The sequence below is a fragment of the Suricata suricatta genome, chromosome 4 (genome assembly GCF_006229205.1).
Source record: "Suricata suricatta isolate VVHF042 chromosome 4, meerkat_22Aug2017_6uvM2_HiC, whole genome shotgun sequence".
Taxonomy (NCBI): domain Eukaryota; kingdom Metazoa; phylum Chordata; class Mammalia; order Carnivora; family Herpestidae; genus Suricata; species Suricata suricatta.
In genome coordinates, this window is record NC_043703.1 from 159,989,679 (window position 1) to 160,016,832 (window position 27,154).

Genomic DNA, 27,154 nt, shown 5'->3' on the forward strand with positions numbered 1-27,154 from the left:
AGGTGCCAATATATTTTAAGCAAAGAAATATTACAACTCTGGAATTATCAAAAAGCCTATGTTCTTTCTCTCCGATTGGATTCCTTGAGGCAAACATAAAAAGTCACATTTTTTTTGAAATTAGCATATGACGTCATCGGGACCAGTGGTAATGGAGGTGAGGCGGTGGATGTGGGAGACAGTGGAAAAAGGGCTGAGGAAAGCTGGAGGGCAGACCTATTTTTAGGTTCCTGTTATGCAGGGCTACTCTGAGGCGCCAAAGAAATGGTAAAACTGTCTTCTCTCAAGGTAAATTGATACTTCATTGCCCTGGATTCTAAAACCTTAAAAAAAAAAAAACAACTTACTTTCTATCTTTTTTCTCAGCTTTCAATCTCTCCAAAGGTTAAAAGTCAGAGGGTAAATGGCGTGTGCCCTCTGTCTGCACCCAATTTCGGCTCATTTTAAGTGTCTAATTGACTCAAATAGTCTTCAACTCATCCTGGAACTATTTCAACCTAACAAGGAAATGTAAGAGTGTGTATGACCTACAGACATAAAAGCATCTTGAAAAAGTATGTGCAGAGAGTGTGTGTGTGCATGCAAGTGCATGTGTGTGAGTGTGTGTGAGTGTGCATGCGCATGAGTGGGTGGGGGCACGGGTGTGAATGTGTGAATGCATGTGTGTGAGCATACACGTGAGTGGGCATGTGTGGGTGTGCATTGTGTGGGGGTGTGTGTGAATGCATGTGTGTGTGCATGTGTGTGGCTGTGCACGTGGGTGAGAGAGTGTGACTGCATGTGTGTAAGCATACATGTGAGGGGGAGTGTGTGGGCATGTGTGGGCGTGCGTGTGTGTGAATGCGTGTGTGCATGTGAGTACATGGGCGTGCATGTGAGTGTGTGACCGCACGGGAGTGTGGGGCAGTGTTTGTGAATGCATGTGACCGTTTGGCATCGTGTGAGCAAGTGTGTGTGCACGCAGGTGGATCGTACGCTTGCGTGTCTGCGTGTGCGCGCGTGCTTACCTCCCCCAAGGACCAGCGGTGCCAGGATTTACTCCGCTCCTATTTTCGTCCTCTGTCATCACCGCTGTAACGGAGCCCGCTGTCATCTGGTAGGATTATTCCCCCCTTGGCTGGGGCTGGCTCGGTCAGCTCACAGCAAGAGCACATCTGGAGTCTAGACTCGGTGGCTCTGCGGGCAGGCTCGGCTCCGCGGGCTCCCGGGGCCCCCTCCCCGGTGCCCTGCTGGGCCTGCAGCAGCACTCCGTCCTCCAGGGCGCACCCCGCCCTCCGCGGCCCTGCAGTGTCCCAGCTCCGCGGTGCCTCCCGGGGACCCCTCTCTGGCCCCCTCCGGCTGCGGGTGCCCTGCCTGAGGGGGTGGGAAGGAGGGGCCCTCCGGCTGCAGGGTGGGCGCTGAGCATCTGCGGCTCCGCTTGGAGCCCGGGGGCTGTGCCGAGCTGGAGAGAAGGGCTCTGGGCGCGTGTTAAGTGTTGGACAGAAAGACCCAGGCGTGGAGCACGGGGCGCAGCCGCTGGAGTTGACGCGTCAGGTTCAGGTCTGCACTCGGCCGTCACACCAGATGGGTGACCTGGAGGGTCTCCGAGGTTCAAGTTCACCATCTGTAAATCCGGGGCGAGAGTGACCCCCTCCTGCAGCTGTTGGGAGGGGTGCACAGATGGAGAGGCTAACATGCCTCAAGGTGGGAAAGAAAACCTAGCTGCTGGCTTATCACACTCCCAGACGAGAAAGCGGTTCTTTGGCCCAAGGCACCAACAACAGCCTTGATAGTTGCTGGAAATATCGGTGGCTGTGCGGTGGGGCGGCCTCGGCCGAGCGGGGCGCGAGACCTTCCTGCGCCGAGCGGGTTTGAAGCAGGGCCAGCGGGCACCTACTGTTAGATGTAAGGTAGCAGCAAAAGGCAACCGCATTCTTGTGGCTGCCGCATTTCCCACGTGGGATCTTTTTCTCTTTTGGTTCTTTTTATGAAATGAAACTGCTGTGAGGCTCTGCTAAGGGGCTGGTGGCTTCTGCAGAAGCAGGCTGGGGTCCCTCCGGACCGAGACCCCCGGAACGGGTGCGTGGCCTCTGCGAGGTCCTCAGTGCATGGGCACTGCTCACACTTTTTTTTTTAACCCCAATGGAGCATTTTCTGGAATCTCACCTGCACAGAGATGCGGTAATCAACAGCAACAGAGAAACCCTCCATATGCGTACCTCATTAATTATATTTGTAATAAGGTGACACTTAAATACATTTCCCATAAAGCATAATTATTTGGATGTCTACCCAGCACGCAAGAGCAAGTCTTTGAGAAATCATGGGTTCAGTTAGGAGCATTGACGGTATGCAGTGGAGGCCGGCAAACCACAGCCCACGGCCCACAAGACCGTCACTGCGGATCTGCTGCCACACCTAAAATATTTATTCCCTGGCTCTTTACAAAAAACATTTATCGATGCCTGCAATGACATAAATAAACAGAATTCAGAAGTATGGCTTTCTCTTTTAAAATTAGGATTATCCATCTGTCCGTACGATCTTACCGCGATTCTACGTGCCCTAAATCCGACTCACTGCCCTGGTAATCTGTTAGGGCGGCTAGAGCGAAATCCCCTAGGTTGCGGAGCTTAGACAGCAGACATCTCTCTCTCATGGCTCTGGAGGCTAGAAGTTCAAGGTCGAGGTGCCAGCAGATTTGCTTCCTGGTGAGACCCTCTTCTGGCTTGCAGGCGTCGCCCTCCCGCTCTGTCCTCCCGTGGCAGAGAGAAGTGCTAGTTTCTTCTTCTCATCTTCCAAGGGCCCCAATCCCATCACGGGGGCTCTATCCTCATGACTTTATTTAAACCTAATTACTTCCCGAAGGCCCCAGCTCCAGATCTCATCACATCAACATGTGCATTTTCGGGGTACGCAACATTCAGTCTATAGGAGCTGTACAAGGACTCGCTCACCGTGGTGTAGACAGCGCTCCCCATCTGGGTGTTAACATAACACTCCAACTTCGTTCCCTGACACGCCGTTCTCTCAGCCTGTGTGCCGGACGAGGGTCACGTTCCTATAAGCTTTCCCGGGAGCAGAAAGGAGGGGGCGGATCATTCTGTCTGAGGTCATCAGGGGCATAGGAGTGCGGTGTATTTGATCCGGGCTTGGAAGGCTAGGAAGGGGGCCACGGTGCCCTCGTCTGTGAAAGCGGCCCAAAGCACAAAGCCTGGAGGAAGGCGTGAAGCCCCGTGGGGTGTGCTGTGGGAAACCCAGGCGGCCACCAGGCAGGAGACGAGGTGTGCGAGGCACGGCTGGAGTCGTGGGTCTGCTCTGCTGCGTACAGGATGCCTGTTTTTGGGAAGGTGCTTAGGTTTATGAGCGTGGACATTGTCACCTATGAAATTGGGATGGGGGCTGGCACCTGGGTGGCTCAGTCAGTTGAGCATCTGACTTTGACTCAGGTCATGATCTCACGGTTTGTGAGTTTGAGCCCTGCGTCGGGCTCTGTGCTGACAGCTTAGAGCCTGGAGCTGCTTCTGATTCTGTGTCTCTTCTCTCTGACTTTCCCCCGCTCTCTCCCCCCTGCATAGTAGTGGGTGCTGTCTCTTCTTAAAGAACTTTACAACGTGAACCATCTGAAGTCACCACCAGCGAGCTGTCTGCCTGCCGTTTCAGTGCAGACATACTTCTGGCTGTAAAGAGACATGTGGAGCTTTGAACAAGACCATCAGTCACAGATTTATGTTTGATTTGGGTTTGGTTTCTGCACCCATCATTTTCCAGTTTGGTCACTGGCAGCAAGAATCTAGCAGGTTGACCAGATGTAGCATTTATGTTTTAGTCACATGAAAATGTATGAAAATATAATCACGCAAGGGGCTGACATCCCTAATATATGTTAATGTCATTGGCCTGTACAGTTAGGTGTATAAATAGATTTTAATGGTCAAGCGCCTTCCATAAGGTCGCTCAATATTTAGGACTCTTTTGTAGACTGATAGGGACAGTGTATTTTGACTCTGAGGTGTTTTGTTAACAGTTACAATGAAAATCCCTAGCACCCAAGTCAATTATTTGTTTTTATTTGTTTTTTTTTCCCCTATAAGTGAAAAATTGAGCCCAAGGAAAGAAAAACGTAAACATTAAGTCTTTTTTTCTTAGTCACCAGAATTGCAATAGCTGCCATTGACCAGTGATTGTGTTTTCATGTGCACATAGGTGAGTGTGCAGGTGCACAAGGTGCATATGTACGTGTGTGGCCCTGGGTCTGAGTGTGATAAACGCTGATGCTTGCAGATGAGGAAATACTTAAATAGAGGCAGCATGGACCCCATGGAAGGTTTGCTGACTCCAGGGCTGGAAAGAAAGTGGAAATCTTGTCCCCATTGCTATGACAAGGCCCAGCGTCCCCTGACCTCACTCTTGCCTTCGGATGGAGGTCTTGCCGGGTGAGCAGCGGGATCTGATTTGAGTCTTGAGCTGTTCTCCCCAGTGGCTGAGTTCCTTCTGAGCCTGATGGACAGGAGCCAGAAGTCTGCGGAGATGCTGGCTCACATTACGCTTATCTGTGACAAGCCTGTTTGGCACACGGAGTGGGAATGTCTTCATTGTCACCAGCAGCAGCAGCAGCAGCAGCAGCAGCGAGCGGCAGCATTTGCTTTCCTGCCACACGCCCATCCTTAAACTAGGGTTTCTTTTGTGGAGCCCCCAAACCAAACCTCTCTTTTCAAGGGCTAGTCCCAGACAAGGTCAGCGCTGGGGGCTCAGAGAAGAGTTCAAGTGCATTATGTTAAAGATGCAGGATTGGAGGCTTGGAGAAGGGCTTTGCTCCACACAAGGTCTCATTGCTGTTGAAAGAGCCAGAAACACAACAGCATCTCCAGATGTAGACAGACGCTCTCTCTACTGTAACGTGCTCCCTAATCCTCTGAAGAGACCGGTGAGACAGTCACACATCTTAGCTCCGTGTGTAGCTGTGGGGACATTGCACACGGTACCTGACGTGGCATAGACCTCCAAGAATCATTGTTTGAATGAAGTACCGAAGAGTGGAGGTGGATTCCGGTGTGTAGAGGAACTCTCGAGGGGCGGGGACCTGTCCTGGTGACCCTCGGTAAGAAGTATTTGAGATACCTCACTGAGCACAGTCCTGGTGCACGGAACTCAGGTAACTCTAGCTACAGGGGTCCCCGTTGTTGAGCCTGGGCATGTGCTTTGTTCTCTGTTGCACAGCTCTCTTGCCTGGAGCTGGCTCTGCTGTTGGTGTCAGAGTCAGAAGATGGTCCATGAAGTTGAGCGGAGGAGGCAGTTGAAGCTCGGCCCTCGTTGTTGGTTCCCGAGGGAAACGTCCATGGAGGCATCCCTTCCCTGAGAGCCTCATGGCGTGCCTCCTGGGTCTACATCGTCCCCTGTGTGGGCATGGCTGGCGACATCTGCTCCAAGAGCCTGCCACAGGCCCCAGGGGAGTGGCCCTGCCGTCCCTTCAATGCCACCGTCTCTGGTGAACGGCCACCAACCCGGAGCATGTGATGGTGTTTCAATGTATTTCGGTTAGTGAAATCCAACTGTCTATAAGTGGATTTAAAACACTCTGAATTGGGGGCACCTGGGTGGTTCAGTCGGTTGAGCGTCCAACTTCAGCTCAGGTCATGATCTCATAGTCTGTGGGTTCGAGCCCCGTGTCGGGCTCTGTGCTGACAGCTGTTTCAGATTCTGTGTCTCCTTCTCTCTCTGCCCCTCCTCTACTCACATGCTGTCTCTGTCTCTCAAAAGTAAATAAACATTAAGAAAAATTAAAAAAAACTTTTAAAAACACACTGAACGGCTTTCTGAAACCTATAATTATGTGCAAATATGATAGATAATAACAAAACTGAATTCATGACTTTACAGTCACAAAAATGCTGGTGCACAAATAATCCTATTCATTCGCGATTCACGGGTGATAGATTAATCCCATTTTCACACCTTAGATGCCTAGCATGGGTCGGTTTGCAGGGCTCTGGGACGCGCTCTGCTGTGTAGCCGCAGTGACCACGGTTCTCGTGCGCGGGGCCAGAGCGGACGGGCTCTGCGCTGAACGCACCAGCTCAGCCCCGGATCCGCGGCTCCAGGCGCCCAGTGGAGAAAGGATGGAGGCACTAGCTGCCATTCGTGGGGCGGCCTGTGTGTCATCGGCCCCGATTGTGGTGGGGGGAGAGAATGGAAGCTCCAGGAGGGCAAGAGGAAGGGAGGTGTGTTCATGAAGTACATTTACGTGAGTTCCTGAGTGGGCAGAAAGCTGGCTTCGAACCCTACCTCGGTCAGGTTTACTAGACTCCCCTTTTCTGATCTGTACCACAACAGGGATTACAGGAGCACTCAGGTGAGTCAGCTCTGAAAGCACCTCTTTCATTTAATCACAGTAGACACTGGGTCCTTTTAAGAGTCACATCATCTCAAATTACGTCTTGTGTCGGCTCTGAGAGGCCACACCATGAGGATGAAGATTCTTAGGAAAGCTCAAGGTGGACAGAGGCCAGGTCACAGTGGGCGGTGGTCAAGGGCACCGGCTGTCCGGGCTCCAGCCCAGCCAGTCCTCAGCTGGGGGACCTGGGACCTGTGGCCTACTGCTTTCTGTGCCTGTTTTCCAGGCCCCAAATTGGGGTTAACAACCTCAGGGCATTGTTGCAAATGTGTGTTAATTCTAGTAATTCTAGCTCACAACAAGAGCTATCTACATTGTAATGATATGTATTAGCACATTGCTATTATTTTCTTATATCTATGCAGGGAATTCCTCCCGAGGGGCTCCGTTGTGGCTGGAGTAAGGCAGTCCTATCTCTCTCTCTTTCACTGGGCCCCTCATGTATCTTTTTTTTTTAATTTAAAAACTTTTTTATTTTTTAGAGAGAGAGAAAGCAGGGGAGAGTCAGAGAGAGGGAGACACAGAATCCGAAGCAGGCTCCAGGCTCTGAGCTGTAAGCACAGAGCCCGATGTGGGGCTCGAACTCAGGAGCCATGAGATCACGACCTGAGCCGAAGTCGGACGTGTAACCAGCTGAGCCGCCCAGGTGCCTCTCCCCTCTGTATCCTGATTTTGGCCCGTGGAATGTAAGAACTCTGTCTAGCAACTTTGGGAAAGGGTTCTGCTCCCAAACAGCAGAGTGAGGTGATGAGAGGTGGGATCTGTGGCCCCTGCCCACCTCACCCCCTTCTTCCCCCCCCAGACGCTACTCCCGGGATGTTAACATTGGAAGCCAAAGCAGCTGTGACCTTCAGAGGATACATTCAGGGTCTCACTGGGGACAGAAGCGCAGGAAGGAGGTTCGAGGCAAGTTTGGTGAACCCAGAACCAGCTCAGAACCAGCTCTAGCGGGTCTTATTCCTCGTGAAATAATTAGGGGTCTTTGTTGGTCAGCTGTCTGGTTATACACTCCCCAAAGCCCTCATAATACTGGTTCTAGGTGCAGTCGACGTGTCCATTACTCAGGCGAGACATAACAAAGAGGACAGAGGTGCCGCCCTGGGTTCTCTCTGCGCCTCCTTGCAGCCAGCCTGGGAAAAAAAAGGCAAGCGCCGAGTCACAGGACGCAACCTCGGGAAGGAGGGAGCCGCCGACCTGAGTAGACAAAACTTTAACCGGGCAGGCAATACCTTCAAGCTGCCTCAGCCAGCGTGACAGCGGTGACGCTGAGTGGTGTCATGGGCTCCTGTTTGACAATTGTAACCACGTAAGTTTGGGTTTTAAAACGACTGCTTCTTATAGGCAACTTTTGACTGAAAGTGAATCAAGGACTTGATCTTACAGTGAGACCGTTGCTGTTTTCCTCCCTTTCTCGGTCTGGTTTTCTACCTCCATTTCATTAACATTACCCTCATCTGTATCTTTCTGACGAATCCGCTTTAACTCTTTTCAGGATCAGAGAAAAAAGTGATTTAGGGGCATAAGGACATCCTAAGTAGAGTTACATGGATTCACATCAGTAAGTGTAGACAAGACTGTGTATGATTCATGTCAGCAAGTGTAGATGAGAATGTGTTCTGATACCTGGACCAAAATGAAGTGATCGCGTCCTGACACCCCAAACCCTCACCGGGGACTGTGGGTGTGGGTGCCGGGCTCTGGCGGCGGCCGCAGGACGGTCACGGCACAGGGAGCCCTAGAGGGCCCTGAACTAATGCGGGTTGGTTGTCAACATGGATGGATCATACGTTCTAGGCCTCACTCACTGTCCTGAGAGGGGAGATTTGGCAGGAAATTCCAATTGACTATTGATGACCAGTTGCTCGGGCAGTGACTCCTTGGCATGATCACTCTTATGGTTTCTTTCCAGAGAATCATGCCAGCTTCTAGTGCAGACCGGCATTTGGTCCTTCTGTGGCAACAGTCTCCATTCCCTCCAAGATCAGCTTAGAAATAGTCAAGGAAGCTCAAGGGGATTCCGGTGTTCGGGACGTCTCGCTTTCCCAGGATATTTTGCAAAGAACACTTCACTTTTATCCTAGAATGTCGGGAAATTTGGGAAGAGCTTACACACAGGGAAAAATCTACTATTGATTAAATGGGCCCGGGACGTGGTGGAGCTTGGGTCGGTCAGTCCAGGGCAAGAGTCCTGTTAGTTCGTGAAGGCATTTAGAAGGGAATTAAAGGCCTCCGCCAGATTTGGAGTTAGGAAGTGCTTCAGAAAACTCTGCCAGATGAAAGAGCTGATGAAGGGTTGTTTGCAGGGCCTGGAGCGGACAGATGGCTGGCAACTCCAAAGGCTGCACGTGTTAAAATATGCATTGGCCAGAAAGAGTCCAAGGTCCTCTGCAACCAGGATCCAGAGCCCAGGCAGCCCTGGGGGTCAGCCCGCAGGTGGATTGCATGAAGGGCCGAAGGCATCACACTCCAAGCAACATGCTTGTCCACAGGACAGCGGCATGCTTCAGAATCACCTTCTGCTTGGTGGGAAAGGCAGGCAAAATAAATTCTTGCTGTTATTCATTCAACTTCGGTGGGTACAGAGTTTCAAAAGAAAATCTGAATGGGGATGAGCTCTGGGAGGACTAATGAGAGCTCACCTTTGATAGAATGTGACCTGGAAGCAGGAGGAGAGGGGTCCCAGAGGCAGACACGTGAATAGTCCTGAAATCCCTCTTGTCAAAGTTGACCTTGTGTTTCCAAGTTGGAAGGTTCATTAGCGAATTGTGCACATGGTGGAGACATAATCTTTGCTGGCAGAGTTTGAACCCCGCTTACTAGCAGAGTGACCTTGATCATGACCCCTCATCTCCCTGGACTTCTTTTCCTTTACCTCCTAAGCCGGCTACGGCCACATGGCTGTGTTGTTGCGAGGATTAGAAATGGTTTTTGAGTGACAGGGTGGTGCCTGCACACGGGAGATGCTCCTGGAGGGAGAGATGGCTCCTCCGGATTGAGGTTGAGTTCAGCTCCTCACTTGACCTGGGAGGGAGCAAACCCCTGGAGGTGAGTGCGCTCCCCCAGGGCACAGCCCGAAATGTGCCCTTCTCCACCCTGCCACTCAGGTCACAGCCGGGTCACAGCTTTGCGGGTGGGGTACTGCTTCCTTTGCAAAAGACAGACTTGGTCTTGAGGTCCTAAAACTCTAGCAATTTACTGTCTTTTGTCTGTTAATGAGATGGTTCCCCTGAGGGAGCGTGTAGAAGGCTAAATAGCCTGAAGCTAGGGCACTGGTCACCAAAAACCACCATAGAATTAAGGGTTAGCTCTTTCAGTCCCACCCTGGACCTCCAGAGAGGGTAAGGGGCTGGAGGTGGGGTTCAACCACCAAGGGCTAATGATTTAATCAAAATGCCTCTGAAATGAAGCCTCATAAATATCCCTAGAAGAGGGGTTTGGGGAGTTTCTGAGTTAGTGAAAACATCTAGGTTCTGGGAGGATTCCGTGCCCAGCTCTCCCTTGCCCCCCAGCCTCCACACCTTGCCGTCTGTGTCTCTTCCATTTGGCTATTCCAAGTTCCGTTCTTGGTAACAGGCTGGTTAACCTCAGCAAAGTGCTTTCCTGAGTTCTACAACTTGTTCTCACAGACTGTTGAACTTGAGGAGGGGGTCGTGAGAACCACCACATCTGTGGTGACCAGGCAGAAGTATGGGTGGCCCGAGCCCCGCACTCTCGGCTGGTGTGAACTGGGGCAGTCTCGTCAGACTGAGTCCCTAACCTGTGAGGTCTGTGCCGACTCTGGGTTCGCGTCAGAAATCCACATTCAGCTGGTGTCAGAGGGTAGGTTGGTACTGGAAGCGAAAACCACACAGGGTCCCACAACCAAATGGGCCCCACACAATCCTAGGCAGGAGTCTTGGGAACGAGATGGAGTCATTGAGCTGAACTCTGGTACCGAATGCTCCTGCAGCCCCGTCTATGTGGGATGGAGCCAGAGTGACCCTGGGTGGTGACATTGGATCATTTAGAGCTCGTGACAACTTCCTTCTCATGAAGTCAGACAAGTTAGTATGAAAGAAATGTCAGTCTTTAAAAAAATGAATCTACATTAATCATCTTAATAAAAAAACTAAAGTAACAGATAATGTTGATTGGACACTTTGTAGATTTCAAGCACAGTTCTGAGACTTCCCACGAATGAACCCGTGCTGTCCTCACACCAGTGACTGTGGGGCTGGCACACTTGTGAGTGTTGGTGTCACTAGAGTAACCACACAGGGACATGAGAGGCAGGCAATTCATTAAATGCAATTGAATTGGCAAGGAGCTAGGAAGCTAGTGATGGGCTTCCAACATCGATGGAAACCATGGCGAAGGCAAGTGGAAATGCAGCTGGTTTGGTATCCGAGACGCGCCCGACAGAGCTGTAGAGCCAGCTTCATGGGACTCTCATTTCAGGACATGAGTTCGCCAAGCTGAAGAGTCTTGAGGAATTGTGTGCTTTCTGTTGTCTTCCACACCTTTGCTCACCTGCACAGCCTGCTCCAATTGTCCAGGGGCCTCAGCTCAAATGCTGCCAGGCCTGGACGGGGGAGTGGGCCGACGAGAGGGTGAAGCAACCACAAACCGGGGGGCAACACTTCAGTGTTGAAGCAGGTGACTCTTGATGGGTGACGTCAGGATCCGGAATGGCTGCGCAAAGGGGGAAGGGACAGAAGGTGGTAGAACAGAATAGGAAGGATCAGAGTGGGGACGGGAGGTAAGGGAGGACAGAGAAGTCAGTCTCCTTCAAATGCACTGGGAGGGTGGAAGGTGAAGTGAAGGAAAGCATGGACTTTTGGGTACACTGGATGGAAGACCCCCCCTATAATTAGTTCTGTAAAGATTTGGGATGGGAAGGACCAAGGGACAAGGTCTGCGCTAGTCTTTCCAAATGAGTGATGGGGACTGTATCTGTGTCCACACTTGGCGAAGATGTCGTATCCTTTCTGATACATCATCGGAGTGCAGCGGGGCCTGTTGATGAGAAGGAGACCACTGTGGGGGCTGGAGAAATATGTAAATATGTGTAAATGAGAACTGTAGCCCAAAACAAAAGGACACCAGATCCTCTGAGGAGTTAGTTAAGGTGAAGAGGAATTATTATTTTGATCTTCCGACTTCCTGCCCCCAATGGTTATGTTACATGCTCTAAACGACCTGAGAAACGTTAGCTGGGTACTCCTTATATGTAATATATTTTGTGAATATAAATCGTTCTAAGAAATATAAGTTGGGTGCAAAGGCGTTTGAAGAAACGAATTGGATCTCATCCAATTTTGCCCTTAGAGTTACTACAAAGGTAATCCAAATGCAAAGTGAATTCATGACTGCTGCATCTCCGGTATTTTGGTGGAGGAGGAGCTTAAGATTTTCCGAGTCAGGCTAGAAAAACTGTATGTCATATAATTTTTACCGTCAACGTCTTGGTCATTGGGCTGCCAGTTCATTTTGCAAGTAAATAGCATTATCTGTGCCATGTTATTCCTGCTCAGGCCACGAATAATCTCTCGAAAGAGAAGTAACAGAAAAGATCTGTTTGCAATTACTCTATTCAGTTAAGGGCAACTTTCCTTAGCAACTAAACACAAAACATCCCAATTTTGTGTAATCTGCCACTTAACTGCAGTTCACAAACACTGCAGTCATTTTTTTTTAAAAAACCGGGTCGTTGAGTAGATAACGCAGAACACAGGCTGGGAATACAGGACATATGGTTTGGCCACGGTGACGTCTGAACTCTTGGTAATTGTGCGTTTGAAACCCTATCAGGTATTTTTGAGGCAGAAACTGAGCATAATTAACTCGCTATGGCTCTTCTAAGCGGTAATTAGAGTGGAATCAGATAAGCATGTCTGTTGGAAGACAAAAAAAAAAAAGACCATTTACATATTAGAGTCCCTTGGTTAAAGCTCCAGGAAGAGAATTGTATGGGAAAGGGACTGATCACCCAGTAGGCTTCGTTGGACGGAGTGACGCCTTTTGGAGGATGGGAACACCAGAAATTATGGCGGAAGCTGTGTTAGACGTCATCGAGTGACTTTTTTTTAAGACTTTGTTTTAGTGGGTTTTTTTCTTTTTTTTTTTTAAGACAGAGAGATTGAGCGTGAGCAGGGGGAGGGGCAGAGAGAGGGAGACACAGACTCTGAAGCAGGCTCCAGGCTCTGAGCTGTCAGCACAGAACCCGATGTAGGGCTGGAACTCACAAACCGCGAGATCATGAGTTGAGCTCAAGTTGGCCACTTAACCGACTGAGTGACCCAGGTGCCCCATAAGACTGTTTTTTAAGAGCATTTAAAGATTCACAGCAGAATTGAGAGGCAGATGGAGATTTCCCATATAGTCCTCTCCCGTTTGCACATAACTTCGCCCACCAGAGCGGGATATTTGTTACAGCTGGTGAGCCTGCCCTGACTCATCATAAGCACCCGAAGCCCAGAGGTGACATTAGGCTCCACTGTCAGTGTTGTCCATTCTGTGGGTTTGGGCAAATGCATGATGACATGTGTCCACCACTGCGGGGTGCCCTGGCAGCGCTCTGTGTTCTGCCTTTTCATCCTTTCCGCTCCCCAGCGCTGGCAGCCACAGATTGCTTTGCTGTCTCCATAGTTTTTCCTCTTCTCGAAGGCCATGTGGTTGGAGCTCTTCAGTGCAAAGCCTTTCAGGTTGGCGCCCTTCACTTAGGAATGTGCACTTAAGATTCCTCCAGCTCTTTTCATTTTTGTGCTGAATAATTTTACCTTGTCTAGAGGTACTCAGGTTGACGTTTTCATTTAACAGATGGGGAGATGGACCCTCAAAGTTTAAATGATTTCCCCGCATGCGCAGGAAGGTCATAGCATGACCTCCCCTCTCTCCAGTTCCTCTTTCCTCCGCCGTCCTGGGGAAACTTCATTGATGGCTTTGTAACACAGGCTTGCACACCTACACATTTTATCCGTTTTTCCTCTCAAGAGCTTCCCAGGGAGCGAAGAGGTAGAAACGACAAGCTTGGATTTCCCTGCAGAAAAGCCTGTGTGGCCTGTCTGGGGGTCGGGACGGGCAGGTCCCCTCTCTGTGGCTTCTCTGACAGCACGCCTAGTGCTCTCCAGACCCTCAGAGGAAGTCTGTGCCTTCCTGAGGAGAAGCTGGCCAGTGCAGGCTCGCCCCTGGGGACATCCCTTCCCCAAGGTCACTGGCCCAGGGTGGACCCTGCAGGGAGTGAGTTTGGGGTCTTCCCCAAAGTGGCCCTAACTTCTGAGGCAGAGGCTTGAGACCCTGGGAGGAAAGCCATCTCAGCCTTGCCTGGGTGGTGGGTCACCCTGAGGCCTGGGCACCCTAGTGGCCCAGCATCACTGACCCCTCAGGCATTTAGTCAGCACCAAGCTCACGTCAGACATTCTGCTGGTGTCTGGGCGTCGACGTCCGATTCCTACAGCGCCTGCTCCAGGAGGCTCCCAGGTCGTGGCCATGCTGAGCCATGACACGCCCCGACGCACAGCAGGCGCTGCGGAAACCCGGACTGCACACCCCGAGCCCCTCCACAGGTGCTGCTCCGTCCTACGCTGGGCGGGTGCAGCACCGGGAAAAACAAGCCTTCTCTTCCCCAGCCTGAGACAGCACGCATCGTGAAGACAGAGCCTGGAGAGGAGGGCCCTGATTTGTGGGCTACTGTTGCAAGGGTTTCCATGTTCTACCCCCTGCCCGCACATCCCTCTTGCTCAGGTGCCTGGAGATGGCGACTGGACGGTGCTGACGAAGGTGTAGAGCATGCCTGAGCTGGAGACTGATCTTGAGACATTAGCTAGAATATTCTCTTTATATCAAAGCAAAATAGGCTCATGGTGAAATAGTCAAGCAGCCCCAAGGGTGTTCAAGTCCAGGGCCCCAAATGCCCTCCAGAACGTTCTGGAAGTGTGGGAGCACAGGTCTTCTGAGGCCGTGGGCTGGTGGGTCTGCCCGGGGCCGGTTCCCAGACGCCCAAGCACAGGTGGACTGTTCTGTGGTGCTGGGCTCACCTGCGTCTCGCCTCCCGACTGAAAGGCTCCTGCTCTCAGTTGTAAGGGTTGTCCCCTCATGTAGCTCGGTTTCTCCGCAGACTCCCAGCCAAGAGCCATTCTAAGTGTTACCCCAATTTTAGTCTATTTCTTCCTCACAGCAGTTTGTACTGACGGTATTATTAGTACTATCTCCATGGTATGGATAAGAAAACAAAGGCCCCAAGAATAAAGTAAATGGCCCAGAACATATTGCTATATTTCAAGGAAGAAGCAAAGCTGTGTGTCTACCCTCCCGCCCCCCGACCCCCAGGATGGGTTACTTCTGAGCTGGAATCACAGCTCCAGCCTTTTTCCCCCTAGGAACACAGGACCTGACCCACAGCAAGTGTTCGGTTAACATCCAGTGACCAGACTAATGCATTTCTAATGAGAAATGATCTTCTATGTTATCCGCATAAAGCCCGGATAGATTCGATACAGTTAGATGGTGTTTGTTAGAAGTTATCCATCGAGCAAATGGTCTGAATGTTTCCCTGCCCCCGCACTCGGCTAGTCCAGGAAGGACAACAGGCCGCCCATGACCTCCACATCGCTTCTGGTTTCCAGATGACTGTGAGTTGGGAAGCGGGAAGGCAGCGCCCTCTCCGCCTTCGGGGAAATCATTAGTCCAGTGATTTCGGATTCCTGTGCCAAAACCAAAACACAAACAAAAACAAAACCAAGGGACTCATCTTGGAGAAGATTCCAGAGGGGGGTGGAAATTGCCTTCAAATTCTCTGGCATCGCCAAGTTGGCCGCATAAGAGGGCAGAAGCGTCGAAACTCTCTACCTTCCACCCCTGGCCCCTCAGACTCCCTCCTCAACCCGTTCATTCCAAATGCACAGCCCACAAGTGCCAAGGCGAAGAGGAGCCTTGGATCAGCGCTGAGCTCGCGGGCCCTCCTGCCGCCGGTGCTGGTAAGGTTAGACTGCTGTGCTCTCCTGGGCACCGTGGGGACTTCGGCCAGGAGTTGGTATTTAGACAAATTGAGCACTATTTTCTAAGCTTTCTGTGCCACAGGCCCACACGAGAGCGGGATAATGAGTGCATTATGCAGACTAGACAGCCACAGAAACATCATCTCCAAACTAGCAGAACCGCAAACCGGTGGAAGGCAGACATTTCTCCAGCAAATGGATGCCCCCCCCCCCAAGTTGAACTATGATAAGGATAGCCATTATTCTCCGTATCACAGGGAGCCCTCATTCATTCCACATTACCAGAAACAAGGAGTCCTTGGGCAGTCCTTTAGCAAAAACATGAGACTTTGCATTCTAAATCTCAAGGAAGACCTCTGCAAGTAAGTATGGTCTTCTGTGCCTTCCTGTCTCGGAAGAAGTAGAGCTAACCGGGTTTATTGACTATACTGACGTGAGCGCCGTCCCGCTAAATCCATGTCCGTCCAGAATCTGCAGTGGGAGTTAGCCTGCTTAGACTGCCATACCAAACACCACAGACTGGGTGGATTAAAATAGAAATGTATTTTCTTAGGGTTCTGGAGCCTGAAGTCAAAGCTCAAGGTGCTAGCATGGTGGGGCCCTGTGGGGATCTCTGCGAGGGTTCTGTTCCTGGCTGGCAGACATTCCCTTCCTCATTGTGTGCTCACGTGGCAGAAAGAGAGAGCGAGCTCTGGTATCTCGTTCTCTTCTTAAAAGGACATGAGTCCCATCAGATTAGGAACTTATTCTTAAGACCTAATTTAACTTTAATTACTTCCTAAAGGCCTTATCTCCAAACATAGGTGGTTTGGGCTTCAACGTTTGAATTTGGGGAAGACATATTTTAGTTCATAGCAGTGACCATATTTGGAATTGGTGTCTTTGCAGATGTAATTAGTTAAAACAAGGTCCTCCTGGACTAGGGTGGGCTTTATCTAATGACTGGTGTCCTTATAAGACCGTAAACAGAAACAGAGAGAGAAGAGAATGCCACATGAAGATGTAGTCAGAGACTGAAGCAATGTCCCGACAAGCCACGGACACCAGAGTTCTGGCAACTCACACGGTGGAAGAGGCAAAGAACAGATTCTCCCTCTGAGGGCCCCCAAGGGAGCCAACTGTGCCCGCACACCGCACATTGATTCCAGACTTCTGGCCCCCAGGACTGTGAGAGGATAGATTTCTGCTGTGTGAAGCCACACAGTTCATGGCAGCCCTGGGGAGCCGACACACTGACTCCACCACCACAGTGGGGCCCTGCTGCTGAACGTGGCAGCTGGTGCAGTGCTGGCCGGGTACTTCCGGTGCTGTCACATCGTGGAGGGCAGCAAGCGCTGCTGAAGGAAGCCAGAGGGTCTTACTGTCAGTTTTTTCTCCATGTGCTGTGGGCATAGAAAACCACTTGAGCTTGGAGTGGTTGGTAGGAATGAGTGAGTGGGACAAGGAGCAGTGCCTCGTAGCGGGACACGCACAGTACAAGTTCCCTTTATTTCATACAGTTAAGGTTGCTGGTATTTTTTTCTCTTTTCTTTTCTCCATTCCTCTTTTTTCTCCCTTCCTTCTTTCCTTCCTTCTTTCTTTCCTCCCTCTATCCCTCCCTTCCTTCCTTTCTTCCTTTCTTCCCTCCTTCCCTTCTTTCCTTCCCTTCCTTATTTCCTTCTTTCTCTCTCTTCCTCCTTCCCTCTCATCTCTCCCTTCCTTCTTTCCTTTCCTTCCAATAAGATACTATTTATTTTTTGAGCTCTTTCGGGGTTTAGAGTGCATTTTTGCATTATCATATTATATGTCCATAATGTCCTTGAGAAGAAGACAAGACAGGTATGGTTACACCCATTTTACCAATGAGGAAACTGAGGCTCCAGAAGATCATTCTTTGATTCAGGTCCCTTGGCTCACTATGGTGTTCCTGAAGCCCAGTCCTATACACCAAGCCCAAGTCTGCAACCTGCATTTACAAGAGTATGAAGTGAGGAATCTCAAGAGAAGAGCTCTCACTGTGGCTGCACCACACGTTACCAGGGGGGGCTGGTGCTCTCACGTCATGTTGGATGGCACACCCCCTTTCTATGAGTGTTTTAGCATATTTGAAGCACACTCTTTCCCATAAGAAACACTGACTGGGTGCTCATGGCTTGCCAACTGCTGGTTTAGGCACTGGAACCATAGCCCTAAGAGGGGCACGGAACGTGCTCTTGGGGGGCCTGGGCATCATGGGGAAGGCAAGCAATCACTGTGACACAAGTTGAAGGGATGCTGTGCCAGGTTCACGGCCCAGACTTCAAGCCAAGTCTACAGAGGGTATAGCAAAGGCCCCCAGAGGATGTCACAGTCCAGAGCCTGAAAGACGGATAGCGGCTGGTGAAGCAAGAGGAAGATGTCAGTTCAGGTTGAAGGAAGAGCCAGGAGGTGCATTCAGCTCAAAAAGAACAAAGGAGGGAAGGAAGGAAGGAAGGAAGGAAGGAAGGAAGGAAGGAAGGAAGGAAGGAAGGAAGGAAAGAAGGAAGGAAAGAAGGAAGGAAGGAAGGAAGGAACTAAGAAAAGAGGGAAGCAGAGAAAAGGAAGGAAGAAAGGAAGGAGAGAAAGAGGAAATGAAAGAAGGAAGGGAGAAGGAAGGAATAAATGAGAGAAAGAAGGAAGGAAAGAGAGAAGAAAGAAAAGAGAGAAAAAAGGAGGGAGGGAAGGAAGGAAAGATAGAAGGAGGGAAGCCAACATGGCTAAAGTTGACCTTGAACATGGCTGCAAGTGTAGTGAGAGATGAAGGTTGTAATGAGGCAGGGACCAAAGTCAGAAGCCTGGGGCCTTCCTCATGGACTTACAGGAACCTTGGAGCAATGGGAGGCCCTTGAAGGGTTTTCTGCGGGGCCTTGAGGCCAGACGCATCTGACAAGCCTTGTTCTCACCCGGGTCGAATCTGGCTTGGACTGGAGTGGAGGCAGAGACCAGCTAGTTGGTGGCCCAGACCGGGAGGTGACACTGTGGGGAGCAGGGCGCAGGGGCTGGCATTCAGTGGAGGCAGGGGGAGGGATGAGGAAGGCCGACTTGGCTTCTTTTCCTGGTGGAGGAAGCAACACAGAGACGCGTCTTCAATAACTTATGTTTTAGTAACCACAGGAGCCAAGTGAAGAGGAATGAGTGGAGAAGTGAGAATTCGATTCTGCCGGGTTTTCGTGAAGCCGTGAATTTCCCCTTTTCATTTCTCCCCTTGTCTCGTTCATGCAGTCGCATTTCTGATGGTTCTGTGGGGACGCGTCTGTTGAGGATTTTACCTGGATTTACCACTAAAAGAGTTCCCTTACATGTAACCCTTGTTTATCTGTTTCTGCTAAGTGAATTTTCTCAGGTGCATACGGTATGCTGAGGGCTGATTTGAACCCCGTATAAACTGAGAAACATATTGAAGACAGGCAGGGCGGTAGGCTGGGACTTCCTGGGAAAAGCAGTCTCCCTGCGGAGGGATGCGAACGTCTTCTAAGACTTCCTGGAAATATTCGCTAGAAAACACACCAGGGGAAAAATGAAACAAAACTGAATGACCAACAACAATGAACCCCTTAGCAGCTGCGTGCAAGAGGGGCCGTGTGATGGAGTCAAGTGAGAAAGACATGGGGTTTGCAGGGGAGATGTTTTGGTTTGAGTTTCCTTTCATCGTGGTCTGATCTTGTCCAAGCTATAAAATTTCTCTGAACTCAGTTCTTAGAGCTTTAATAGATATAATAACATTAGTATTGCAGTTTTTATGTTATGCTTAGCTTTTAAGTGATGGCTGACACATTATAAGCCCTTCAATACTGGCAAATAATAGCTCTTAATAGGATGATTTCCCTGCATCCTTGGATGCCAGGACCATCTCCTATTTGAGACAGCGGGGCGCCTTGTAGGATACTTACTGAATGCCTTCTAGCATTCACAGAGGAGCAAGCAAAGCCGAGCTCTTCCTTAGGGGTGGAAACTTCCCCTAATTAACCCAAGCCAAAGGGAAAAAAAAAGATTTATTTTGGAAAGTTTCTTCAAAAATTCATCAGGCTATTGTTTCTGGGGTTGGAGTTTGATTTGGTTTGAATTATGGCATTACAAAGCAAATACTGTAAATAAATAGCAGAGGTACCCTTTAATTTCAGAGCTGAGCCATCTAAGTGCAGTGTGTCCCGATGTATAAACACGTAGCCAGTTTCCAGACAGAGTTCCTGAAACCCGGGGTTCTTGTTCATCGCCCCCATGTGAGGACAGGGAGGGCAGGAAAGGAGTGCAGTCAAACCTGGCTGATGAGTGGGCAGGGCAGGAGCTGTTCCAAGTCCTCAAGTCCAAGTTTCACAGCACCTCTTCAGGAGTCCTAAAAGCCCCCACCGGCTGGACCCATCGGGTGATGAAGCCGGCAGGCGCCCTAGCAGTCGACAGATGCGGACCGGAAGACGTGGTTAAGCCTCCCCCGTGAACCTCGGTCAGGGCCTGGAGTGCTGACTTCTGCTCGTGTAGAACTTTGCGGTTTGCAGAGGGTTCCCATTTACGAGGTCTCTCTCGAACTGCAGAGAGGTCAAGTTCACCCGGGTGTCGGCTCTCCTTGCCCGAGACGTGTAATCACCCCTCTCGTGTATATTCCCATAGCTGATCTGTTTGAAGTTGTTCCCATTTTACAGGCAGAAGAGTAAAGGCACACTATGTTGGAGGGATTTGCCTGCCGCACATGCGGAGCCGTGACCCCAAGATGAGATTCAAACACGTCTCTTCCGGACTGCAAGCTGGTCATCACCTCACAGTAACGTTAGAGTGAGTCGTAAATAGAGTACGCTGTTACTTACTGTCTTCCATTCTGCTTCCTACTTGGAAAAGCAAGAGAACAAAGGGGAAGAAGGTGGAGAAGAAAACAGAGAAGCAGGGATATACGTTGAGAATCTACAACTCATCGAAGAAGAAAAACGTCGTGTGGCCGAGAGGAAGAGTTAAATCTAACATCCCAGCCGGGGCAGGGCCGGGGGTAGTTCTCCTGGAAAACCATATTCTGTCATTTCTGACCTGGATACCCACTTCCCAAAGTAGGACTCACTAGCTCCTTTGAGGATTTGCAACCCCCTTCCTCGGAATGGACCCCTTTACCCCTCGGAAATGGCTTGCATTCCAGGACGAGAATAAGACTGAGGAGCAGAGGCAGCACGGGGGTCCAAGCCGAGACGAAGACCAGCGTCCTGCAGTCTTTGATTTCTCAGAGAGAGCGGTGACTGCGTGGCTCCCAGACCCTGCGAAGGAGGCACTTGAGATCATGGCCCAGTCCTGGGGCCGCCTGGCTTCAGGCAGGACCTAACGCCCAGCGCTATGGAGGGCTGCTGGGTGTCTCGCCGGAGACTGAGGCAGAGGGTGGGAGGTCCAGCTGCGCTCCAGGAGAGCCCGAGGGCCAAGGCTTTGGGTAGCCAAGAATCCGGCTGATCCATGTCTGGACAGGATCCAGACCAAGGTAGCAAGGGAGGGTGGCCTGCCTTCCGCCTGGAGGCTCTGTAATCACTAGACTCTCGTGTGAAGCTGGTTCTTAAAGTGATGGGTAAGTCTGAAGGCAGAGTGAGCCCGAGTGGGGAGGCAAACATCTTGTTTACAAATGTCAGGCAGTAATTAGCATATTTTAAAGAGAGGGGCCCCAACTGCTGGCTTTTGTTAGTGGAAAACCTCAGCACTTTCTTGTGGTTCTGCGTTAAGAGGCTGGGCGGGCATGGAGGCTCTGAACCCGGTTCATAAATAGTTGACTTCATATTTTAAAATCTTGCACTAAAACTGTCACCCCCTCTCATGGATCACAGATGGTGAAGAACTAATTTGTTACTGTTTGATAACTGCTTTTATGTATCAAAGCTCTGATTTACTGCTCTGTGGGGGAAATGACAGACTAAGAGCGATTGTGTGTTTCTCTCCGTTTCTCTGTAACCGCAAAGCTTCTTGTTTTCTCCCGAGCATGTTTCTTATTTGAAATACAAAATTGTGAATCTTTTGCATATGCCGGCTCGATTGAACCCACTTTTGGGGGGATTCGAAGGTGCCTCTCCTAGCGTAGACCCAAGGCCTTCTTTCTTGGTCATTTTTAGGGTCCCAAAGCTACATGATAACATGCAGGCCCGTCTCTGCTCCCCCCTCTCAAGTCACAAAATGTTTCTAATTAGAGATGCAAATTGGGGCTTTGCTTTTGAAAACTGTCAGGGAAATGTATGAAAGTGCAAGAATAGTCATGAGGTTTATTCAGATCCGATGCTTCTAGTACCCAGGCAAACCCTCTTTTTTTTAACTACTTGTTTTTATTCATTTGTTCCTCTGTTTTGTTCATTCATTCATTCATTTCCTAGTTAATTCACTTTTTCATTCAATCAGCCAGTTGTATTCTTTCCTTTGTGGCAGGACCTCCCGGTTAGATCAGAGCTTGGCAGTAGGTAGGCACAGTGGTGGCTGATCACCACCTGCACCCTTGCCTGGCCTTGGAGGGCCCTGAGCAAAACACAGAATGCCTGGAAGAAAATTCAACAGTTGATGAGCTCATGTTGGCAAAGCACAACTCAGGAGCTAAAATGGTTTTTATGTTTTCAAAAGGTTGGGAATCAAAGATTATATAAAACTCAGTTTAAAGGTTGCCCCCTGACTCCGGGCCTTTGCACGTCCTGCTCTGTTTTCATACATAGATATTCTTTCTACATAAGAATTTCATCTATTTCTTTTCTTTTGAAATTACATCAAGCGTAACTTCATCTGAGGACACTTCCCAACCCTTCGACCTAGACTTGATCTTTGTGTGCGGTGCTTTCATTGACTTCGTTTTTTTCTTCTTTTCTTTAATAACAGCCCTTGTCAAAGTTTGCAATTCTATTTGTAGTAGTGCTATTATTTGTTTGGTATCCTTGTATTAGCAGTAAGATCCCTGAAAGCAAACACGAAGGCTGTTCTTTCTGTCGTCATGTCCCAGGTGCCCAGAAAAGGGCTGGTAGGCGGTAGTGAATACCAGTTTCTGAATGAATGGAATGTGCCGGCCCTTTGAGCTTTTCTGTGTTCCAGGCATTGTGCTAAGTACTGTGCACACAGTACTGTGCACAGCACTCCACGGTAAGGAACTAATCTCGTTTTACGGATGAAGAAAACAAGGGTGCTTGTAAGGACTTGTCAGGGCTCTGGCAGGACCCATTCCTGTTGGACTCCACATCTCTCCTGACTATTTTCAAATAAGGAACATGCGTGTAAGGCATCGCAATTCAAATCAATTCCCACTAGGAATGAAAAGTGCCATGGAAAATATTGTATTCTATACACAAAAAGGTTTCCTCGGCATGTTTTATCAACATAATCATCGTCACATTATCATCATTAAGACATGAAAGAGAGGCTCTCCTTCCCTCTCTCCGTCACGCGGGGAGCAGACGGTACATGGAATTGTAAGCTGTTTTGCTCTACTTTTAATCACGTTTCCTTTCTTGAATAATCACAAGGTGTTAGCAGGAGTTAGGAAAGAGCCTGAGGCCCCCTTCCGTCCTGCGCAGAGTGGGAGGGGCCTTCTCAGTCCTGAAGCCCTCAGTTGATGGAGATGCTGGAATAAATCTCCTCATGCTGTGTTTGTTCCCAGGACCCTTCCCATCTCCCTTATTTTAGGAAAATCTCTTTGGGTTTTTCTTTAGTTGAGAATAAATTGCTCACTTTCAACTTCATTGTGTTGCATTTTGAGGTTTGAGATGTTAAATATATTTCCATGTAAGTTATTTGAATTGCCCCCCCCAGACATGTTTGTACCTATTTCACTGCCTAGGGTTAGATTTTTGGAGCACCTAACATGTAAAATCAAGAGCACGGGTTTTGGGAAACGCTCATGCCTCATAAATGTTGAGATGTGGGCTTCCCCTGAAGCCTGTGCGTGCCTGGGGCCTCTTAGCTTACATTTCCATGTTACCCTTTGCCCACGTGACGTTCAGGGGGTGAAATGGCAGCGTGAAGCCATTTGCAGAAGGAGTGGGAACAAGATGGAGACCCCAGAGGGTAGTTTCAGAGTGTCCGTAACCTTCCTCAGAACAGAAGGTGATGGTGATGACCATGCCAGTGACCTTAACTAAAACACTGGTTACTTTTGCCATGAAATCTTCGCATTACTTATCTCAGATGAAATATGCAGATGAAGACATGGAGTTACAGAGGGCTTATGGGAGATTGTGCATATTATACAGGAAATGAGCGGTGAAGCCAGGGAAAGGGTCGTATTGTCCCCTGAGGGAGAGAGCCACGTTTCTCTGCCACCTAACTCTCTCTGCATCTGCTCTCTGATTCCTAAAAACCAAAGTAATGTGGGAGAAATCCAGAAAAGAAGCATCCAGGCAAAAGATTAAAATACTGACTTAGACTCACATTGAAGGACAAATAAGACGATCACATCCTGGCCCGGGAGAGTCCCAAGGTGTGTGCGTGTCCTGCAACGATGGTTGATTCTCTCCACTGTAACCGTAACCTCCCGGAATGTCTGGTGTGGGCAGGAAATCATGAGGCCCCACCATTCTGTTTTCCAGAGCGGCTGCACCAGCTTGCATTCCCCCCAACAGTGTATGAGGGTTCCTTCTTCTCCACATCCTTGCCAACACTTGTTTCTTGTGTTTTGGATTTAAGCCATTCTGATAGGTGTGAGGTGACATTTCATTGTGATTTTGATTTGCGTTTGCCTGATAATGAGTGATGTTGATCATATGCCTGTTGGCTATCTGTATGACTTCCTTGGAGAATTTTCCGTTCATGTCTTTCATCTATTTTTAAATTGGATTATTCTATTTTTGGGTTGAGTTGTATAAGTTCTTTATACATTTTGGACACCAGCCCTTTATCAGATACGCCATTTGCAAGCACCTTCTCCTGTTCTATAGATTGTCTCTTAATTCTGTCGATTGTTTCCTTTGTTGTGCAGAGGCTTTTTATTTTGGTGTAGTCCCAAGAGTTCATTTGTGCTTTTGTTTTCCTTGCCATATCTTGAAAAATATCTAGAAATCGGGAGACATATCTAGAAAAATGTTTCTGTGTCCAGTGTCAGAGAAATGACTGCCTGGGCTCCCTTGGAGGATTGTTAGGGTTTCAGGCTTCACATTTAACTCTTTCAACCACTTAGACCTCATTTTTGTGTGTGCTGTAAGAAAGTGGTCCAGTTTCATTCTTTTGCATGTCACTGTCCAAATTTCTCAGCACCATCTGTTGAAGATCAGGAGGGGTCTTTCTTTTGTTTTTCTTTTTTAATGTTTATTTATTTTTGAGAGAGAGAAACAGAGTGTGAGTGGGGAAGGGACAGAGAGAGAGGGAGACACAGAATCTGAAGCAGGTTCCAGACTCCACATTGTCAGCACAGAGCCCTATGCGGGGCTCAAACTCATGAACTGTGAAATCATGACCTGAATTGGATGCTCAACCAACTGAGCCACACAGGAGCCCCAGGAAGGGTCTTTCTTAATCTAGGACTTGAGGATTGCACAGGATTTATCACCTCTCTGCTAGATCCTCCCCTAGATCCTCCTGTCACTGTTCCCCAAGGCCCTGTGTTACGTGATGTCCTGTTGGGCTGTCACACTTCTCTGTCTACCTCCAGCCATGGCTGATCAGTCGGATTTGCTCACAGTGTGTGAAGAAACACTTTCTTTCTGGCTGAGCCCTGGTCTCTTCCCTTATTCACGCTCATGACACCTCTGAGGTCCTGGAGACACCCTTCACTTGGCGTCACTTCTTGACCATAGACAACAGTCAGCACCTGATGGGGGGGGGTCCTCTCCTGGTGGCTTCAGGCAAGACTGGACACCTAGCCCACTCCTGAGAAGGTCCCACGTGGACCTCATTGACTTCTGGAGTCTCCTCGCCCCTCCCCTGTCTTCCTGACACTTTGCACCCTGCTCTCTCTATCAGGCTCAGCTCCACATCTTTGAAGACTTGCACGTGTGACTCAGGGACGTGGGTGTGTGCGCACACGGGTGTATGGATAGGGGGTGAGGTAGAGAATAGAAACCTCAGGCAAAGACCCATTCTTACCCCCGTGTGTTTCTGTTTTAGGGAAAGAAGTGACAACATGTGTAATATTACATTGTGAGAGAAACATTCATTTTATCCTTCACAGTCTTCTTAGGAAGTCCTAACGTGGATACTTTTCACTAGACAAGAATATACAGAGCCTTCCTACAGTACCACGGGTCCATGCCACTGCAACGCACACCCGTCTTAAATATGTGCAAGTACAGAAAAAGATGTCTGTATGTTCCTTGAAGAAGTTTATATTCTAACGTAGGAAACAGATGTGAATATAAAAGAGAAGGGACGTGTTTCCACAAGGCTGAAAGTATGTGAGAAGTGTTTGAAATGGTCTTGTAAACCTGGATGGCGGACGCTGGACCCACACTCCTCCTCGGGGCATGGTATAGCGTACCCCGGAGACCGGACTGGCTTGAGTTGTGCCCTGCCCACGATACGGCCTCAGAGCTGAGGCATCCTTGGGGCTTCTGGTTTTGCTGATGCTGTTCTCACTGGCAGAGGTTTTATGACTTTGAAGGTTTCAGTTTCCATTTACGTGGAGGATTTGGAGTATGCCAGGCCAAGGCATTATTTGCCAGCATTTTAACCTGATATGCAAACAAGTTCTGAATTTCTGCTTAGAAACAGGAAAAGGGTCATTTAAACAGTTTAAATATTATTAACTTGCATCAAAAAAGGGACAAAAACAAACCCTGAAGTTCTAATGGCATCCACCGCTAACTGGGTAGATTTATTGAAGGTTTTGTTGCATGTTAGAAATATATCTACAGATGCCCCATGGTAAAATTAGGTAGGCTTATGGCACTGAGAAAACTGAAATCTAGAAACACATGGAATGAGTAAGATGATATTTCCAGCAATCAATGCATTCCATAAAATGATTGAAGAGAACTTCTTCCGCGCAACGGCGCTGGACCCACGGCCCAGTTCTGTGTTTCTTCCCCTCAATCAGAGTAAAGGCCAAATCCCATTATGGCGAACTGTAATAGATCATCAAAATTCTTGAGTTAGACCCTGAAATCTGTTATGGTAATGTGCCTTGATCTAAATGTGACTAGGACTTGGAAATCTTTTTTGTTATACTGAAAATTCTGGCTGTAAAGATATTTGGCTGATGTATTCAGTTCTTCCCATTCCTAGAGCAGGAAAAATCCTGGAGCATAACAATTTCAGATTATTTAGTGAGACTGGGGAGACCCCAAATCTGTCCCAGGTGTGGGTTGGGGGGACTCCTGGTGCAGAGAAGGTTGCCGTCTGTCTGTTTATTGCAGGTCTGACGGTGGACCAGAGGTGTTAGGAACTGTGGACCCAGAGCAGAGATGTAGCCCCTGGGGCTCCCTCTGTTTCTCACAGAGGGGAGACTCCGGTCCCCTAGTCCTTCGCACTGGTTCTGCCAAGTCACCTGACCTGGGGGGCTCTCGAACTTCCTGTAGGCTGGGCAGGGGCCATTTCAGCTCTCAGGGGGACACCTATTATCATACAAAGTTCCTCCTGACTCACCATTTCATAAAATCATGTGTGTCTGCCTAGGCTTTCCATGCAGGACCCGCTAAACATACAATTGCTAAGGCAGTCTTCTGAAATAAAAGATTATGCCCACACCTGTGCCTGAGAAACCACTTTCCTTCTGAAGGGTAAGGTATTAAAGGCATGTAAAAAAGAACAGAGCCCAGCATCATGGAGCCCAATAATTTCTTTCTTTTCAATGACGGACGACTCAATTCCTTTGGACAAGCTCAGAGACAAACAAATCAACCAAACATGAAGAGGGTAACTTCCCCTCGATGTGAAATTTGATGTATACAAC